Below are 20448 nucleotides of genomic sequence, written 5' to 3'. Positions count from 1 at the left end.
CCCACAGCTTGGATAGCTCCTTTAGAGTTCTGACTAGATCTGACTAAAACCTGGAGTGGACTCACTATTCCACTGACATTGGACCCACCAGCCTCCACTGTCTTCGTTGCTTGAGATAGACAACTCATACCAGTTTTACCCCCCAACAACAGATAACACTCAGTATATTCTGAAGATCTCAGGCTGTCACTCTCCTCTTTTTCTTCTTCTTTTGGCACTGGGAACTCCCATTTGCTAAGAGGCACCCAGCCAACCAAAATAAAACATTGCTTCGATTTAGGTCAGGAAGAAATGGGGGATCTGAGAGTAGCTGATACAACGTTAAAAGAACCTACGTTACTTAAATACACTTAAGTAAACAAAGCTGTGGCAGGGAAGGCAACGTAAACCAAAGCAGGCGTCATAGAAAGAAACGTGGTGGTGGTTGTGGTGATGGTAGTGGTGAAGAAGTGGCTGACATAAGTGTACATTATCCCAGTTTAAATGAGACAGCAAATTAGAAGGTAGTTGTACTCAATATTTTGCTCAAAACAACAACCCCAAAATGTTAAAGAAAAATATGCATCAAGTGCTTGCCAGTCATTCCACTACCTTTGTGCTCACTGTCAAAACACTGACTGGGTCTACATCTTACTTGGGATTTAATTTAAAAAAGGATATGGTGGTGTTGGGAAAAGGGCAACTAAAATGATCAAGGGGCCGGAGCAATTCCGCTATGAGGGAACAACTAGCCCATGAGGCAACTGGGAGAAGCAACTCCCTTCTGAGGGAACAGCTGGGATTGCTTAGCTTGGAGAAAAGGGGAGTAAGGGGAGATACGATAGTGGTGTACAAAATTATGCATAGCGTGGAGAATGTGGATAGGGAGACATTTTTCTCCCTCTCTTGTAATAATAGAACCTGGGGTCATCCCATGATGCTGATTGATGGGAGATTCAGGACAAATAAAAGGACTTCTTTACACAGCGCATAGTTAAAATATGGGATTCACTACCGCAAGGTGTAGTGATGGCCACCAGTTTAAAAGGGGGTTAGACATATTCATGGAGGAGAAGGCTGTCAATGGCTATTAGTCCTGATGGCTATATTGTACCTCCAGAAACAGAGGCAGTATACCTGTATACACCAGTTGCCAGGGAACATGAGTGGGAGGATGGTGTGGCACTGACGTCCTGCTTGTTGGTTTCCGTAGGCAGGTTTCCGCTGGCCACTGTGTGAACAGAATTCTGGACTAGATGAACCCTTGGTCTGATCCAGCATGGTTCTTATGTTCTTAATAAGAATTGTACCTCTATATTTCTTTTCTTTACAGACTAATTCATACTTAACAGGAAAACCTGGGGTAGGCAATCAGGTGACCCCTAGATGTTTTGGACTGCAACTCCCATAAGCCTCAGCCAGCATGACCAAGGGCAAAGGACTGTAGGGGCTGTGGCCTAAAACATTTGAAGTTCACTAAGTTGCTTACCTCTGAGCTAACCATAGGAACATTAAGAAGAGCCATGCTGGATCAGACCAAGGGTCCATCCCAGCATTCTGTTCACACAGTGGCTAACCAGCTGTCGATCAAGGACCCACAAGCAGGAAATGATGCAACAGCTCCTTCCTACCCATGTCCCCCAGCAACTGGTGTATAGGCTTACTGTGTCTGATACTGGTTTGGCTCTTGTGGCTACACCTCAGCTTTGCACAGTCCCCCATACTTTTCACCCTTTCTAATTCTCTGGCCTTAGCTAGACCTAAGGTTCATCCTGGGATTGTCCCGGGGACATCCTTGTTCATGTAAATGACACACAGGATATCCTGGGAGCAGGCAGGGATGACGCTGGGACGATCCCAGGATAAACCTTAGGTCTAGCTAAGGCCTCTCACTCACATCCTGGTTTGGGCAAACAATAATAGCTTGCTTATACCTTTGAGCAAACCATAGGCCCACTTCATACACGAACTGCATCAAGGCGGCAGCACAGAGAGTATGGCCACAAAATATGGCTATGTGGGCATCTGAGGACAAGGGCCCATGGGTAATTCATACATAGCAGGGCTGCAGTTTGCCTCCAAACCAGAATCAGAAACCTACTTCAAAACTGTGGTCACCGATTCCAAGGGGTCACCTCTCCGCACATGCGTTTATCCATCTAGATTGATGAGGCTCACCTGGCACCAACTTTGATACCATTTTAGTGCCATTTCACCTTTTGCCTGACTCAGACCATTTAATTCCATTTGAGCTTTATGTTGCTCCCATCTGATTCTGCTGCTTTTAGTATATTTTAATTCACCTTTTGGGGTTTTACATTTTGTAAGCTGTCCTCAGGATTTTATTGAAGGGTGGTGTATATGTATCTACAGAAAATAAATAATACATTCTGGTTTGGATGCAAACTATAGTTTGTGCAAACTGTAGCTTGCTGGATTTGGACATAACTGTAAACTATAATTACCACAAACAAGGAAGAATTTGCAGTGTGCAAAGGGAGAGGAAGAGAACTTGAAACAAGGTCCCAGAGACCAAAGTATTGTCTGAGAAATGAACCTATATCTCAATAAGTAAAACCTAGAAATTTCAATTTTTAAAGCTTAAAAAAAGGTGGACAGTTTATTTATTTATTGTGTTTATATCCTGCCTAGTTTCCTCCAAGGAACCAACATAATCCTCCTCCTCTCCATTTTATCCTCACAGCAACAAACCTCTGAGGGAGGTTGGGCTGAGAGTCAGTGTCTGACCCAAAGTCACCCAGATCCTTTCTACACTTCCCGATGTTCCGGGAGGGAGGGAGGGAGGGAGGATCTCACGATATTCTGCTCATGAAATCCTCCCCTTAGTCCAAACGTGCATGCAGCATCCCAGGAGTAAGGAGGGATGTCGTGTCTGCCTTTTTTTTTATCCAGAAGATGAGCGCACGTGCACTCCAGCTAAAAGTGAGTTAGAAAAAAACCACAATCCCGCTTCTGCTCCCCCACATCCCAATGGGCATGGAGCACCCAAAGAGCTCTGTGCCCTGTGCCCATTTCCCGCTTCCTTGGGCGCCCACACACCTCCCATGGTTTCGGGACCATGGGAAGGATCAGGTTTTCCCAGCATTATTTATCCCTGGGGAAACCCGTGCGCGTTTTCCCTTGCCCCTGGGAGTCCCTGTGTGTCATATGGATGCACAGTGACTCGGCTGTGACCAGCCCGGATTTTCGGTCTGGTGTAGAAACGGCCCCAGTGAGCTTCCATGGCTGAGCGGGGACTAGAACCCTGATCTCTTGACTCCCAGTCCAACACTCTAACCACAACACCACACTGGGTCCCAGGAAAAGGGCTTAAATATTACCTAAGGGGCCAAAGAATTTTTAAAAAGATATGTCCTGATTACATGATTCTAATGTTTATATTAGATCTGCAAACCTACAAATACTTGTGAGGCATTCTCAGAAAACCACTGGAGGTACTTTGAGACAAAATTCAGGTTTTTTTTTATTATTATTTTTGCCACACAGCTCATCTGCCTTGGCATCACGCCACTGCGAGCTATCTATCCATCAGACAATTCTTTTAACGCTCTTTTTTATTGTATCAGATAACATTTGACAGTTACAGAAGTCAAGTGACAAGTAAGACTGACAAGAGGCGTCGAAACTTTGGCATCAAGAAGCGTTTGTAACACACGACTCACCTAACCTGGTTTTCCTCTTCATTCCCTACCCTATGTTAACCACCATCACCACCACCACCCCAGGCTGACTTGGCATGTAATAAACCAGCCACAAAGCTGCTCAAGAAATGACAATGAGTCTCTGTAGTTGATGAAGTGAGCGTTCAGCACTGCCCACCAGTGGCCCTTTATAAGGAAGATAATCTTTAAAATTCATTATTAAGGTCAATCAAAGGATTGCAATGGTTGAGCACACCAGGGAGAGCAGCCCAGCATGCATCTATCCAGAACACAGAGTTTTGGATGATTAAGTTGTTTACTGAAACTCCAACGGCAGTGCAGCGAGAGACGTAGATCGGGGTGCATCGGAAGGGATCGGTTTTCCCAAGACAAACTTTTAAGCCCGTTTCTGGATGCTTCTTGAGTTGTTCTGCAGACTTAACACACCTATCGTTTCTTGCAAATTCTTAAGTGGATTATCTCAACAGGCTGTCTAATTAAAGTTTTTTTAAAAAATCCACACTGTTTAATAGTTTGAACGTAAAGCCAGCTACCGGCAGAACATATTCTTCCATGCCACATAAATGGAGGCTTTCCATCTCTCACTACCGAGAGCATTTATACAATATGCAAATGGCATGGAAGCCCTCTCTCATGGCCAGTGTGAAGGGTAGGGATGTGTGAATAAACCCACACCAGGCTCGGGGGGTGCTTGCCCTGTTGCCACTGCTGCCGTCCTCCCTCTTCTTGGCTTCTGAGGCTTGGCGAGCTCTTGGGAGCCGCCCGCGCTGGAATCGCGCACTTCCCTCTTCCTGCGTCAATGGCGGAGGAAGTGCACATTTTGGGGAGCCTCCGTAAATTGCGCATTCCCATTGACGAAAAGGTAGAGGCACAAATGGTGGCTGCCATTGACACAGGAAGGGGGAAGTATGCAATTTCGGGGCGTGGGCCCTACCTCCTATGCCCTTCGTTCTCCTGATATGGGATCATCTGTGGGTTTGGCATATTATTATTATTATTATTATTATTATTATTATTATTATTATTATTTATTTTATTTATTTATTTATATAGCACCATCAATGTACATGGTGCTGTACAGAGTAAAACAGTAAATAGCAAGACCCTGCCGCATAGGCTTACATTCTAATAAAACCATAATAAAACAATAAGGAGGGGAAGAGAATGCAAACAGGCACAGGGTAGGGTAAACAGGCACTGGGTAGGGTAAAACTAACAGTATAAAGTCAGAACAAAATCAAGTTTTAAAAGCTTTAGGAAAAAGAAAAGTTTTTAGCTGAGCTTTAAAAGCTGCGGTTGAACTTGTAGTTCTCAAATGTTCTGGAAGAGCGTTCCAGGCATAAGGGGCAGCAGAAGAAAATGGACGAAGCCGAGCAAGGGAAGTAGAGACCCTTGGGCAGGCGAGAAACATGGCATCAGAGGAGCGAAGAGCACGAGCGGGGCAATAGTGTGAGATGAGAGAGGAGAGATAGAAAGGAGCTAGACAGCATACAGTTGGAATAGGCCACAGTAGGACAAGAATTTCAATGCGTGCACATTTACTCACATTTAAGTCTAGTCTCTACTTAAGTCATCTTAAACAGAAGTAGTTGAGCATAACCGGAGAATGAATTAAGTTGACAACTACCCATGCCCCCAATCAACACCACTTGCTTAAGCGAACAAGGCTGGGTTCACACAACGCTCTAAACCACAGTCAGTGAGTGTGGGTTGTTGTTGAACCGTGGGTTGTTTGTTGAACCATGGGCTAGCATGATGTCCGAACAGAGGGTGGCTTGTTAACTATGCAGTGTGGCTTATTTTTCTCAAACAAGCCACCTTGAGAACCCATGGTTTGTTATTGTGTTGTTCACACTGCAAGGTTAACAAGCCACTCTGTGGAAAATGTCCTGGGCCCAAACAACACACTAACCCACGGTTCAACAAACTAAGTCTGTGTTAACGTGTTGTGTGAACACAGCCAATGCAAGCATACAAAACGTTACATATGTGCTATATTTCAACAGCAATCGTTTTAATTATTCAAAGCTAAAGTTAATTAGCCCACTTTCCATCTTTATCACAGTGTTGGGGATCACCGTTTGTTTATCATTTAAGCTCCACATGCATCCATTATTGTTGTCCCGTTTGTCTAAATACCATACTGCCGTACCGTGTTGCAGCATCCGAGGAGGCCTGCATGCAACCTTCTGTGCAGGGAAGTGGTTCCGGCACTGCATTAAAATGAGGGAGGGGAAAACCTCTGCGAGAGTGTAGAATTAATGGCTGGGAACAGGTTCTACTTCATAAACAAGGAGTTGCAAATCAGAGTACCTATATTCTTGGCGATAATGAGATAAGTCACGTCCCATCTGTTAGAAGTAACAACAGCCACATATTCAGCTATTGTCCACTTACCCCGCCCCGAAGCAAAATTAAAATTTTTAATACTTTTGTATACTTTTGAATGTTCACTGTTTTTAACTTTTATAAACCGCCCAAAGAGCTTCGGCTATGGGGCGGTACATAAAATAAATAAATAAATAAATAAATAAAATGCATAACGGTATATAATAAGGTAGCATTCTCTAACCTAGTGCCCTCGGAACATATTGAACCACAACTCCCATCATCCCCACCCAGCTGGCTGAGAAAGATGGAAGTTGCAATCCAACACATCTGGAGTGCAACAGATTGGGGAAGGCTGTACTATGATAGGCAACTGAGGGTCAATATGGCACTTGATAACACCCCCAATCCAAAATATCTCCCCACTCCCACTGTGCACCCCGGCTGCCTCCTCCCACACAAGATGAGATACAGCGCTGGACTACGCTTGCAGGGGAATGAGATGGGCTGCCCCACTTCAGGGCGTAGGTGGTGGATTTGGGTTTTTGGAATGCTCCTCCATGTAAAGAACTCCCTGCAGTTAGGAAACGCACATGGCAAGAGTTCTTCATCCTTTGGCTGTTGTTCCAGTTTTCTGCTTGTAGGGGGCTTTTAGCCTAGGGGAGCATTCCAAAGAAACGATCCCCCACCTGCAATCTGAAGTGGCCTCGATCTGGAGGGAGAGGCGGGTAACTATTATTATTATTATTATTATTATTATTATTATTATTATTATTATTATTACCCTACCTCATTCTGTTGCAAGTGTAGACAGGTAAGGGTTCTTCCACGCTCATTCCCCGTGGGAACGACAAAGGGTTTAGTAGAGCTCTCCAGTTTTTTTTATACACTTCAGTTGCTCACTCTAGGACACATGCGATGGGGCACTTTACACACACATACACTCAAAGCAGGGTATGGTTAAATATGAGAATGCACAACTAAGGTGCACAGGTGGCTACTTTGCCAGAGCTTCTGTTGCTCAGGGGAAACTGGCAGCAGAGAAAGTTGGCACTGGTACAGGGCTGGCATGGGGACATTATGAGCCGGGCTGAAACTTGGAGAAAGGTTAGGTTTGGCTTGGCTCGTAACGGGTCTGGGAAGGGATTAAGGAGTCTCTAGTCTGTATCTCAGAGAGGACATAATAAGGTGTGATGATGGCACAGTTTTGAAATTGGGGTGTGTGGAGGAAAGGTTGGAATACAAAGCCCCCCCAAGTTCAGGAATTCCAGAGCCATTATATGCCCAGCAAAATCTCTCTCCAGTTTTCAACTCAGCTCATAACATCTCAGTGTGGTTCAGTTGGTAGTTTACTTACTTTGCATACGGAAGGTCTCGGGTTCGATCCTCAGCATTTCCAGGTAGGGCTGGGAAAATTCCCACTGAAAACCTAGAGAACTGTTGCTAGAAAGTGTTGACAATACTGAGTTAGATAGACCAACTTTCTGAGGCAGCTTCCTATCTTTGTAATGGCAGCCCAGTGCTAATCCCAGCTTTCCCTGCTGTCTATTTCTCCCTATCCATTTCCATAGTGATCAAGTTGTGCTGGGAGAAGAAAGAGAAATAGCAGCAGAGAAGACTAGTGAAAGGAGAACACTCATCAATTCTCAGAGTTCTTTGGGCAGTCCTGTAACAAGAAGTTCTCTGGGCAGCTCGCAGAACAAACAACAATATAACAAAACAAAACACAGCATTAAAATACCAAATAAGATCAAAGATAACAAACTACTTCAGTACCGGGCAGATCTCTTTGGGTGCCACCACTGAAAAGACTCTTTTACTCACAACCGTCCACCGGGGGGATTCCACACGTCGTACTGAGGGCGCTTCCATGCGCCCCCAGTGCGCCCCCAAAGCGATCGTGTAGCTTGCCTGGAAGAGACGAGGAAGAGGCGTCCTTGCCGCCGCCGCCACCCACCTACCTCCTCGCCGGACGGGTCGGAGAGCTCGGCCGAAGAAGGCGGGGTCCACCCCGCCTTCTTCGGCTGAGCTCTCTGACCCGTCCGGCGAGGAGGTAGGTGGGTGGCGGCAGCGGCAAGGATGCCTCTTCCTCGTCTCTTCGAACAGGCAAGTTACATGATCACTTTGGGGGCGCGCTGGGGGCGCATGGAAGCACCCTCAGTACGATGTGTGGAATCCCCCCATACCTCACTTAGCAGGAGCTCTCAAAGCAGGTCCTCTAAATGCTTTGGGCTACAATTCCCATAATTCCCAAGCAGCATGGCTAATGCTCAGGGAGTTGTCGTCCAAAACATCTGGAGACCACCAGGTTGTCTACCTCTGGTTTAGAAATTCTTTTCTCTTGATCAAGAGAAGCGAGTTACGATTTACTCAAATCCCAGAACTTTGGTGCTAGATAAGACCACATCAATGCATCTCATTGTCCTCTGTAGCCAATCCACCCTTTTAATGGAGCTGGGAAAGAGACTTAACAAGAAACAGGTGTGTATTCTATTAAAACTGTTGCATCTATTTCCAGTTTACAGCATATCATCAGTTCACCTGTAATTTGTACACAGGCAGGCTAACCACCCAGGTTGTCTTTCAATACTGGACAGCTTTTGACAAACGGCAGACACGTTCAGACATGCTTTTATTTCTCTCATTCTTTCTGTCTCTCCCGGAAACAGGTACGAAACAACTACATCATGATTCAACTTTCAAAGACCACGTCATTAGTGATTCAAGGCCAGATCCAGGTTATTTCCCAACACTCATCATTCAGACGTATCTCACCCAAAGAAACATATTTGATTTTGACCCTTTACAACTTATCAAAATTACACTTTTTTTTAATTATTAAGAATAAGACACATGTGGTATTTTGCCAAGGGACTTATTCCTAAGTGGACAAGTTTGGGTTTTCTTTTAACAGACAGGACCTGTTCGGATCTTCACCCTGTGGCATTGAACTGGGAACGTTCAGCCATGGACATCAGGAAAAGCTTCCTGACTGTTAGAGCAGTACGACAATGGAATCAGTTACCTAGGGAGGTTGTGGGCTCTCCCACACTAGAGGCATTCAAGATGCAGCTGGACAACCATCTGTCAGGGATGCTTTAAGGTGGATTCCTGCATTGAGCAGGAGGTTGGACTCCATGACTCCATGGCCTTATAGGCCCCTTCCAACTCTACTATTTTATGATTCTATGATTCTAAGTTTTGGGTTGCAACTCCTACCAGCAATAGCTACCATATCTAATGGTGAAGCATGAAAGATAATGTGGGCTGCTCAATACCATACAAGAAACTGTTAAAGCAGTTGTAATCAAAAGGGAGGGCTGCCATGGGGGGTGCGTATTAAAAAATGGCTGCCATTGTGGGAAACTGGTAAGACTAAGGGCTTTGCTAGACCTACCGGGTGTTCCATCGTTGAGGAGCGGTGAAAGCGAATTTTCCCGTTCAGCCGTGACGCCTCATGATCCACACCTTCCTTCGATTTGTGGTGGAAGTTTGAGCCGGTTGTGCTGCTGCCGGCGCAAGCACAGTTGCGCAGCCACACCGGCCTGATTTCCATGGCTTTTTTTCCGCTCGCCGCACGGTTTGCGCAAGTCCGAAAGACCGCAAACAGCGCAGATCGCTTGCGCAGCCGTCAGCAATGCCGCCGTCAGTGGCAGTGGCAGTGGCAGCTGAAGTGCTGCTGCTGCGTACCAGCCCCCTCAGGCTGGGCGGAGGGGAGCCAGTTGCCATTGGTGGATGGCTCACAGGGGGCGCGGCCAGCGAGTGCCGGTGCTGAGGGTCAACATTGATGCGGTCACTTCCTGATGGGGGTCGTGGCGGGTGTAATATGACCCGAGGTCAGTCGTCTGCATGGGCACTCTGTGCCTACATCTCCCATCATGCCTCTGAAGTGTCGGTGGCGATGACCGCCTCTGTGCCCTCCCCCCTGTTAGCACAACCACGATCTCGTGGTTGCGATGCGATCTCGTCCTCGAGGGCTAAGAACTTGTCTAACACCCCCATCCCACGGACCCAACCCACATCTGGGCGTAAGCATGGCAGCAGCCCACAAACAGCTCTGCCCTCTTCCAGCCGAGTACCCACACCAAACAGGCACACAGCCCTTCATGCCTGCACATCCCCCTCAGTCCCCGCTGGCCTTTACATCTTCGGCACAGCGTACAGCACCGCCATTATGCGGCCGCTGTGCCTGCCCACAACGAGGAGTCACCAACTTCCCATGACTGTGGGATGCCCGCCTTTCCGAAAAGTGACCCCCGCAGAGGTTGAAATAGAAAAAACAGGTGCACATCCCCCACCCATCCCCCACCCACCCCCACCAGCACACCAGCCACTTTTCCGGTCCTCCGTTCCTGCGCAAACTGTCACTGTGGGAATAAAAAAAAAAGCCGCTCAGCTCCGCTGCCCCAGCTGGCAGACTGGGCGCAAATGGCAGAGGCGGCTTCACCGAAGCTGCTGGCCACTCCCCTTAGCACGCCTTTTCCTGCCCACTGCTGACCGCAGTGACCTTACATCCTCCCACACCTACTCCGAATTAGTGCGGGCCGGCAGGAAAAGGCGGACTAGAACTCACTTTTTTAAAGACGGGATAAAGAGGCTTCACCACAGGATAACGACGGATCCTCGTGAACGTCATCTGGAAGCCTCGACACGACTGCGGAAGGTAACGCGCGCTACAGCCTTGTCTAGTAACGCCCTAAGAGATAAGTAACCTACTTGCCCAAGAATCAATGGCTACTAGTAGGGATGTGCTCCGCTTCTCCTTGGACCGGAGAAGCAGGAACGGATCCGCAAAAAAGTTAAGGGGGGTTTACTTGGCCCTGCCGCTGTCGCTGCCACCCATGCGGCGACGGCATCAGAGCCAGGTAAGGGGGAGGTTTTTTTTACCTGCATCCGTCCGCGGTCCCGCGGCTGCTTCAACTGAGCCCGAGGACTCAAACAGGAAGACTAGGCGGCGACGGTGGCAGAGCCAGGTAAGGGGGAGGGTGCTACACATCCCTAGCTACTAGCCCTGATGGCTATGTGCTACCTCCAGTACCAGAGGCAGTAAGCTTGTATACACCAGTTGCTGGGGAACACGGGTGGGAGGGTGCTGTTGCACTGTGTCCCTCTTGTGGGTTCCTGGTCAACAGCTGGTCGGCCACTATGTGAACAGAGTGGTGGACTAGATGGACCCTTGGTCTGATCCAGCATGGCACTTCTTATGTTCTTAACCTAACTAAAAGGCTGGGATGCGATCTGAGCTCCAAAACATAAAACCAGTCTTTGGAACCCAAAAACAGATGGTGCTGGAAGGCAGCAATTCTATTAAAATTCCTCCCACTTAAAATTTAAAAAAATAGCTTTAAAATCTTAATAAAATTAAAATCAGACAGTCCAGGGAGCTTAGTAGGCACCAAGAGAGGTGTCCATATGCACACTGATTCTACAGGCACCATGTTGGAGATCCCAGAATTATGGCAACATTCAGGCCAGTAATGAAGTATCCCAGGAGACTGAATTTTTCTGCCATTTGTTTCCATTTCTGATGTCATACTTGTCTCCATTTACTCTTTTGCATACACAGAAAGCAGAAGGGCATTGCCGGCAGATGATAGCATATGTCTCATTGGAAGATAAACAGGAGAAAGAACCCTGGATGTTGTTAGAACCTGTAGCAATGTTGCCTGAGAAGATGCGAAGACAGAGTTGTCATATGGATTTGTTGCAGGGTTTAGTCCCTGTGTTTGTGTCTCTGTTATGTGGCCTGTTGTTGCTGGTGAGTAGCCATTTTAGAGTAGGGAGCTATCTGTAAGCTAGGACAGATGCACCACAGATGGACAAAAGTTTATGCCATAATACACTGTTAGTCTTCAAGTTGCACCAGACTCTTTGGAGTGTTTGCTGCAACATGGAGGATAAAGCTATCAGTGGCTACTGGTCCTGATGGCTATATTTTACCTCCACTATCAGGGTCGGCATGCATCTGTATGCCAGCTGCTGGGGAACATGGGTGGGAGAGTGCTATTGCACTCGTGTCCTACTTGTGGGTCCCTGGTCAACAGCTGGTTGACCACTATGTGAACAGAATGCTGGACTAGATGGACTTTTGTCTGATCCAGCATGTGTCTTCTTATGTTCTTAGCAATCTGAAAGCTGTTGCCATAACACATCCCTGGACATCACATTAAATCTCAGTAAAAAGAAGAGAAAGAAAGAAAGAGTCAAATGGAAGCTGAAAAACTGAACAAGCTCATGTAAAGTTGTAAGTTCACTGTCTTGAGTTCCAACATTTCTTCCAAATACAGGATTGAAAGCAGTCTATAAACACAGGGGTGTGTGATATCCATGTCAAGGCCTGTTCGACACATTCGTCTCTACTCTGTTAACTAATACCAGAGAAGATGAGAATTACTGCAAGACAAATATTGCGACTTCTTTATTTTACAACTGGTTCATTCTCACACTACCTCCATGATCACTATTTCATCATCATCACCATCATCTACATACCACCTTATTTGCTAAAAAAAAACCTATCAAGGTTGTTCACAGAAAAGGTAATCCTTATAAACCAAAAAACCGGGGGGGGGGGGGAAACGAACAAAAAACTTCATAGTTATTTGCCCTGCTCTCTTGCAGGGAAAAAACAAAGAAAAATGAATTACACTAACTTTGGCGCTATGCAAACATTGTGATTAGATGACAGCTGGTATCGAAAAAGGCAGATTCAAGCCACAAACCAAAGCATAATATATTAAACAATAGAAGTAAATGACAACTGCCTTAAGGGCCCAGTCCTACAATTCCTGGCATTCCCCAGCCAGCCATGACAACTGCCTGAAAAGATTTCTAGACTTTAAGGGCACAATCCCATGCATATTTAGACAGAAAAAAGTCCAACACTTCCCAGCATTTCCCCAGTCATACACAGGATTGCCCGTAAATGTAATATTTGTCTGCTCATTTCCCGGTTCGAATTGTGTGGGGTAAATTCCCCGGGGGGCTTTCTGTTCTGTTCTAATCCATACTTTGAACCAAGTGGATAGACAAGTACAATCCCATCTTTCTACCAACATCACTTAAGTAAAGCAACCTGCAGCACAGGGACTGAAATTGGGATGTTCTCAATATGTGCATTAATTTGTGAGCAAAGGGCCCAAGATGTCGATTAGGCTAGATTATATCACAGGGCCAAATTGTACACCATGGTGCCAAATGCATGTTAACATATAGGAGACAAAAGGGGCACTTAACCACCTCCATGCCTGCCAATTCTCCCAAGCAAAGTAGGGGAAGAACCATTGCTCACTGGTAGACATGTGCTTTGCATGCTCAATCTCCACCATCTCCAGGTGGGAGGTGATGAGACCCCAAGGATCAACTGCCAGCCAGAGCAGACAATACTGAGCTAGATGGACAAATACTCTGACCTGATATAAACCTCTCTTTTCCAGCTGCATATCCCACGGAGGCTGTGGAACTCTTGAACCAGTGTTTGGAGTGTTTGCTTCATCCATTTTCTGATGGATGAAGGTGAACAAGCTGAAACTTAATCCAGACAAGACTATGGGTTGGGAAACCAGGTTTACAACTAGTATTATATGGGGTTGCACTCCCCCTAAAAGACCAAGTATGTTTGGAAGTCCTCCTGGACTCTGAGCTAACTGCAGAAGCCCAGGTGGCTGCAGTGTCCAGGAGTGCATGGTACACCAGCTGCAGCCCTATCTGGAGAGGATGACCTTGCCTCAGTTATCCACGGACTAGTAACATCCAGGCTAGAGTACTCTAATGCATTGTACGTGGGGCTGCCTTTGAAGACAGTTCAGAAACATTAACTGGTGCAGAATGCGGCTGCTTGAGTACTGGTAGAGGTGAGGCAATTTGATCATAGGAAGCCTATGTTGGGTCAGCTGCATTAGTTACCGGTGTGTTTCTGAGCCCAATTCAAACTGCTGGTTTTGATCTTGAAAGCCCTAAATGGTTTGGGACCAAGTTACTTGAAGGACTGCCTTCATCCATATCAGCCTGCCTGCACTTTAAGATCACAAAGAGAGGCCCTTCTCATTTGCCACCTGTGAGAGCAATTAGGTGGGTATCCACATGGGAGAGGGCCTTCTCTGTGGTGGCCCCAAACCTCTGGAATAAACTTCCATCAGAGGTCCACCAAGCACCATCCTTGCAGGCTTTCAAGAAGGCCTTAAAAACATTTTATTTTACCATGGCCTTCCCATGATGTATACTGTTATCGCTGATATTGATAACAATAGCCGAAGCAGAGAGCTTTGGCTATTGGGCGGTATAAAAATGTAATAAATAAATAAATAAATATTGTTGTTCCTGCTGGTTTTATTGTTTTAATTGCTATTTTATTGTTAAACATGTTTTTATTGCTTTTAATATTTTATTGGTTTTTTAAAAAAAATATTGTATGTATTTTATTGTATTAAGCTGCCTTGTGAGGGCCTCTGCCCTGAAAGGCGGCCAAGAAATGTTTTAAATAAATAAATTGAGACATTATGAGCTGAATTGAAACTTGGAGAGGGATTTTGCTCAGAATACAAAGGCTCTGGGATTCCTAAACTGGGGGATTTTGTATTCCAACCCATCTCCCCACCACAGCCCAATTTCCTTATTGTGTCCTTTCTGTTCTCTCTTGGATACAGACTAAAGGCTCTTTAATCTCTTCCCAGACCCGTTACGAGCCAAGCTAAACCTTTCTCCCAGTTTCAGCCCAGCTCATAATGTCTCCATTACGTACCAATGCCAACTTTCTCTACTGTCAATTTCCCCAGAGTAACAGAGGCTCTGGCAGAGTATCCTCTTGTGTACCTTAGTTCTCCATTCCCATCTGACCATACCCTGCCTTGAGCAAAGCAGGTACTCCATCGATGAGCCATGGCCGCTGTCTCATTAGCTTTGGAAATATGGGTTTGGAACAGTCACTACTGTACTATAAGCATTTTGTACAGGAAACCCACATCAGTTTCACAGAACCTATAGTCTGCGAACTGGGATGCCATTGGCAGGTTGTAGTGGGGAGGGGTTTTCAGAACTCTAAAAAGTTCCATCATTCTTCCAGAAAAGGAAAAGGAAAGGAAAGGAGTGTGTGGGTAATCCTTTCCATAGATACTTCATAACTGCTGAGATCACAGCACATAGGAAGGAACAGAGGATTTTGTACGATTCTGAGCACCACATTTCCAGAAGGACATTTAAAGATTCGAACAGGTTCAGAGGAGGGCAACAAAGATGATACAGGGACTTGAGGACATGCCCTCTGAGGACAGGCTGAAGGAATTTGGGATGCTCAGTCTGGAGAAAAGAAGACGGAGGGAGACATGTTAGCAGTGTTCAGGTACATAAAAGGGTACCGCAGGGAAGATGGTCAAGAACTATTTTCCATTGCCACAGAAATTAGGACCTGAAATAATGGGTAGTAGTTACAACTACCTAGATTCTGATTAAATGTAAGGAAAAAACTTCCTGACAGTAAGATCTGTACAACAGTGTAACAGTCTACCTATGGAGGTTGTGTGTTCTCCATCTCTGGAGGTTTTAAAGAAGAGGCTGGACAGCCACTTCTCATGGATGGTTTAATTGGTTTTCCAGCACATGGCAGACAGTTGCACTAGATGATCCTTGCGATCCCTTCCTTCTCCACAGCTCTATAATTCTATGACATTGGCTTATGCCAGTTCTGACTATTTATCCGTCGACCCAAATATTGTCTACTCGGACTGACAGCTGCTCTGCAGAGTCAGAGGCAGAAAGGACTTCCCCATCATAGTCTACATGATCTTTTTAGCAGGAGATGCACTGGACCTGGGACCTCCTGAATGCAAAACATGTGCTCTATTGCTGAGCTACGGTCCCTCCCTCTTAGTTGCTGCATCAAGTATAATTGTGCAAGATGTCTAAATAGACCAGGGGCAGGGAATCTCTTTCAGCCCAAGGGAGGGATGAATTCAATTTCAGAGAAACTTTCGGGGGGGGGGCACATTCCAATGGTGGGTGGCGCAAAAGGGATGTGGCCAAAATCCCTTAGTAACTAATACTTAGGATAGTCATTGCAAACTTTTAGAATGTGGAGGAGCGTGTGCAAAGCTGACTGGCAGTCAGGGAAAGTGGGTGTGGCAAAGAAAGGGGGAACCCCAGAGGGCGAGGCTGGGATCCCAGGTGGGGCCCAAACCTGATACAGTCACCTTGCCTGATAATGAATATTGTTGATCATCACAACTCCGGACGAACAACTTGAGCGGCCACCCAACCACCTGCATTATTTTGTGCACCATTCATGTTAACTTAATTGCTGTTGTTTTCCCAACAGTTTGGAGGACATGCACTCCTTAGAGTAGCATTCCCTAACCTGGCGCCCTTCAGATGTTTTGGACTTCAACTCCCATCAGCCCCAGCTAGCACAGCTACTGTTCAGGAATGCTGAGAGTTGTAGTGCAAAACATCTGGATGATATTTGGGTTGGGAAAGACTGCCTTAGACTATGTGCACATCTTCTTCTTTTTTTTAATGGCACTTCGGTATTCTGGGGCCTCTTTCCCTAGCAAATCCCAGGCCATTTTAAGACTTTTTTTTTTTAAAAAAAACTTGTTTCTTTATCTCAGGGTTCCAAATCACATGGAAGCCCTCCGTGTGGACACCTAGGGGGAGAGTTACATGGCGCATGTGATGTCAGGGATTAGGCTACGCAGTGAGGACCCATTCCTGCTCACATGTTATATTTGGCACGTTGTGATAGCACCTGAATAAGGCTTGTGTGTAGTTTGATTCCTGTGCAAGAGCACACATCTAACCATTTTCTAAAGGGGCAAAGAGCACGCCCGGCATCCCCAGGAACGAAGCTTCCATATCCCTATGGGACCGATCCAAAGGAATCGTGGGACGCATCTAACCTGTGGGGCTGGCAGTTCCCCACCAGTGTTTTACATGCAAGCTGCTTGTTCACCTGCCTCTCACTCTGGCCCAGACAACGGTGGTGGTAAGAAGGAGAAGCAGTAGATGCCACGGCCTAATAGTGCACTGGCTCTCTGCCTGCTGTCAACCAAGCAAGGGATAGCAATGATAAGAAAGAGGAAGAAGACAAATAGAAGCTGGTGACAATGCAGGTGAGGAGGAAGACTCACAACTGCTCCTCCATTTCATCATTCCATCTTTTTGAGGGCCCTCAAAAACCCAGAGCCGACACTGAGTTGGGAACTCAAAGACCACAGTGTGAGGTGAATGGGTGGTAATGGAGGCCCTATTGGCCCCTGACAAGTCTCAGAATCTCAGAGACCAGGTAAGAAGGGGCTACCAGAATGCCAGAAGAAAGCGGGCAATAGCTCAACCATGGCACCCAAATGCCATGCTTAATTCAAGTCCATATTGCACAAAGTTATCTGAAGTCTGCCAGGAATGGGAACCTTCCTCCTCAGTCAGTCAAGTCTACATGGCTAAACAGTGTATTGTTATTTTGTTCAACATGTCCTAAATTCCTCCAGATGCAAACAAGTCAAAACATCAGCAGGAAATTTAACATGTTGTTGCTTTCTCTTTCTCTCCCCCCTCCAATAAAACCCATCATGTTGCAACCGCAATCTAAGCCATGTCTCAAGAACGGGAGAATTACATCAAACTCACTTCATAAAGAAGGTGTTTTAAATACGCCAGGAGTCAACAACCAGCTGTGGGCCCACAGTTTTGGATGCCTTCGATTTGGGAGTTTGGGATCCACCCAGCAGACAAAACCGGTTGCCTCATTATAATTCCCAACAAACCAGAGTGCTACAGAGAGCGGTTCCTGGCGGTTTTCTATGAAGTCACTGCCTTTGTTGTTCTAAACATGCAATTTAGAGAGAATGACACACTCACCAATATGAGAGAGATTATATGCTGTGGTTTTGCGGAGGTGTTGATTGCAAGCAGATAAATATCAAATGAAAGCAGTACTATTTCTCATGACTTCCCCGGGAGATTTCGCCTTGGATTCCCACTTTTGTCTCACAATCGTCTTTTCTCTCCCTCCAGATCTTAACTGACTTCAAGAGGATTAGTGCAGGGCAAGAGATTTGAAGACCGAGAAGGCTAGCAGGCCAAGGCCCTCGGAAGAAGGTTCCACAGGAGTTACTGGGAATGGTTCTCTCGGGGAAAGTTTTGCATCTGGGTGCCGCTCAGCGTCTTAACTTTCCAAGCTCAACTCTTATTCCAAATGTTTTCCTACGTTTGCAGCTCTGTAAACCTCAGACGTTCCGCTCAATGCTGAGGCTTTTGGACAGGAAGAAGTGGGAAACCATAATAACAACAGACAAACAGCTTGCATCAGATTCTCGTTCCTCCCTTGCATTCTTCTGATGAGACACCACATTTTCCACAATCGTTTGAGAAAGGGAGAGAGAAAAAGAGGGCAAGCAGGCCTGCCGTGCCATTTGATCGAAACAGATACACAAAATGGAGCTGTGGGAGGGGGGAGGGAAGTGCCCTAAAATCCCATCTCCCTTCCAACAAGCACCTCTGAACCAAAGTCTCTCTCCAGCCTACAACTCTTTCATTCACAACTTATTCAGGACCATCCCAACTCCAAAGAGAGTCTGGCGCAATTCATGTCTCCCTATCCTGACCTTTAAACCCACATCAAAGCAAAAAGGAAAAATGATAAATAAACGTTCCACGTGGAGGAGATAAGCACGGAAAGGGATGCTCTTGGTCGCCCCACACAATGCCACCCTTACGCCTTTTCCTTGGGAGCTATGCAGCATTATTTCCGTGGGCGGCATTGTCTCACAGGTGTCTCTCCATCACGCATCACGTCCACCGCAGTGGACAACGGAGGACACCCTAATAGCACCTTCTCTTCGAATTCCACGTAACTTTTAGTAAGAACAAGCCAACAAACCAGGACTAGGCCCTTTCTACACCTAAGGATTATCCCAGGAAAATGGAGGGATCGTCCCTGCCTGGTTCCGGGATCCCCTGTGTGGCATTTGGATGCACAGGGATGATCCCGGGATGATTGGGGGGGGGGGGAAGGCAGGTGTAGAAATGGCCTAGGTCGTGAGTTTCTTCCTCCACCGTCCCCATCTGAAACAGCAGCTCCAACCCTTCCCCACTGCTTCAGACCACGGTGTGGTGGCGAGGTGTGTGTGGGGCGGGGTGTGTGTGAATTCACCAAGACATGCAACCCTTCAAACTTTCATTCACTGGCATCCATTAACAGACCAGCACGCAAACCAACTATGCCTCATTGTCTCCAAAAGCCCGTCTCCTCATTAGAGATGGCCACACGCAGGAGCCGAACATGCAGAGCCTGAGCGAGAGGTATTTGGGGTCAGAGGGGACGGTCTGATCTCTGTCCTCCACTTTCTATCCGAGGGATCCCAAACGATCCGGGAAAGAAACCCTCACCCACCCCGATTCCAACTCCAGCTCCCTCCAAGGAAACATACACGGACTTCACTTACCAGTCGCGTTGAGTTCAAAGCCTCGGTGTGTTGCTGTGCTGGGAACGGGGAGGGGGGGTTGTCTCTTTTCCCTCCCCCACAACGGGACTAGCTGCAATCTGCAGAAGAGTCCAGGGAGGGGAAGCCGAGGGGTCGGGGACGCAGCAGCATCTCTTCCCGGCGGCTACTTTGCATGCCCCGAAGTCCCCATCTCTTCTCTCCTCCACCCGCCTGCCCCGTTTGTTTGCTTGGCGAGGAGGAGAAGGAGGAGGAGGAGGTAGCTCCAGACGCAAAGTCTCTTCTGAGCGGCGGAGAAAGTCAAGGCAAAGCTGGGTTTGCCTCTCCCTCTATTTTTCCGCCCCCCGCCCAGCAATAACCCCGGCTACTCCCGGGAGAGTGTGTGTGTTTGTGTGTGTGCGTATCTCTGCGCGCGCGGCCGTCCGTCTCTAACGCCGCCGCCGCCGCCGCCTCTTTAGGGCTGTAACCATTGTAACCGGCCGCGCAGCCTCCCCCGCCCGCCTCTCCTTCGCTCACGCCCCTCCGGCGGAGCAGGGAAGCTGCTGACACAGGCTGGTTGGGATCCCGTCTCTCCCGCTGTCCCGCCCCGTTCTGGGGCCCTGGCAGGTCTAGCCGCTCTCTGGTTACTAAGCCAACCTCAAGGCCTGGTGGTTGCTGCCGCCGCCGCCGCCTGGTTTCTTACATTTTCAAAACCCAGTTGGAAAAGCTCATTTCCCCCACCATACTTTGCATTGGCTTCTGCAGACTTTCATAATAATAGTGCTGATAAGGATACTTTAATGATTTATTTATTTATTTATTGCCTTTCTATATCTCCCTTTAGAAGAAGTTCTCCCCGGGGTGGGGGTGGCGGAGGAGGAGGAGGGTTTGTGCAAGAAAATACAACAACACCGTAAGACATAATGTCAAAGGCCAGAGTTTAAAAGAGAAGAAAACCACAGGTGAAAACAAGGTAAAAGTCAGCAGCAGTGCAAAGATCTAAAAAGCATTAATACCCCTTTTAAAACAAGAGGATTTAAAAACCTGAG

General features: G+C 46.9%; 1 protein-coding gene across 1 annotated transcript in view; it reads right to left on the bottom strand.

Annotated features, from left to right (window-relative positions):
• The window catches only part of PTPN13 (protein tyrosine phosphatase non-receptor type 13), a 172869-nt gene extending 153394 nt beyond the window's left edge, over positions 1–19475 (bottom strand). Inside the window, exon 1 of the mRNA XM_063136332.1 lies at positions 19424–19475. The gene's annotated coding sequence lies outside the window, so the exon portion shown is untranslated. The remainder of the gene's footprint in view (positions 1–19423) is intronic.
• Between the last annotated feature and the right edge of the window lie 973 nt (positions 19476–20448).

The sequence above is a fragment of the Elgaria multicarinata genome, chromosome 10 (assembly GCF_023053635.1).
Source record: "Elgaria multicarinata webbii isolate HBS135686 ecotype San Diego chromosome 10, rElgMul1.1.pri, whole genome shotgun sequence".
Lineage (NCBI taxonomy): Eukaryota > Metazoa > Chordata > Lepidosauria > Squamata > Anguidae > Elgaria > Elgaria multicarinata.
Note: the sequence above shows the minus strand (reverse complement) of the source record. Positions and strands in the feature narration are given on the sequence as shown.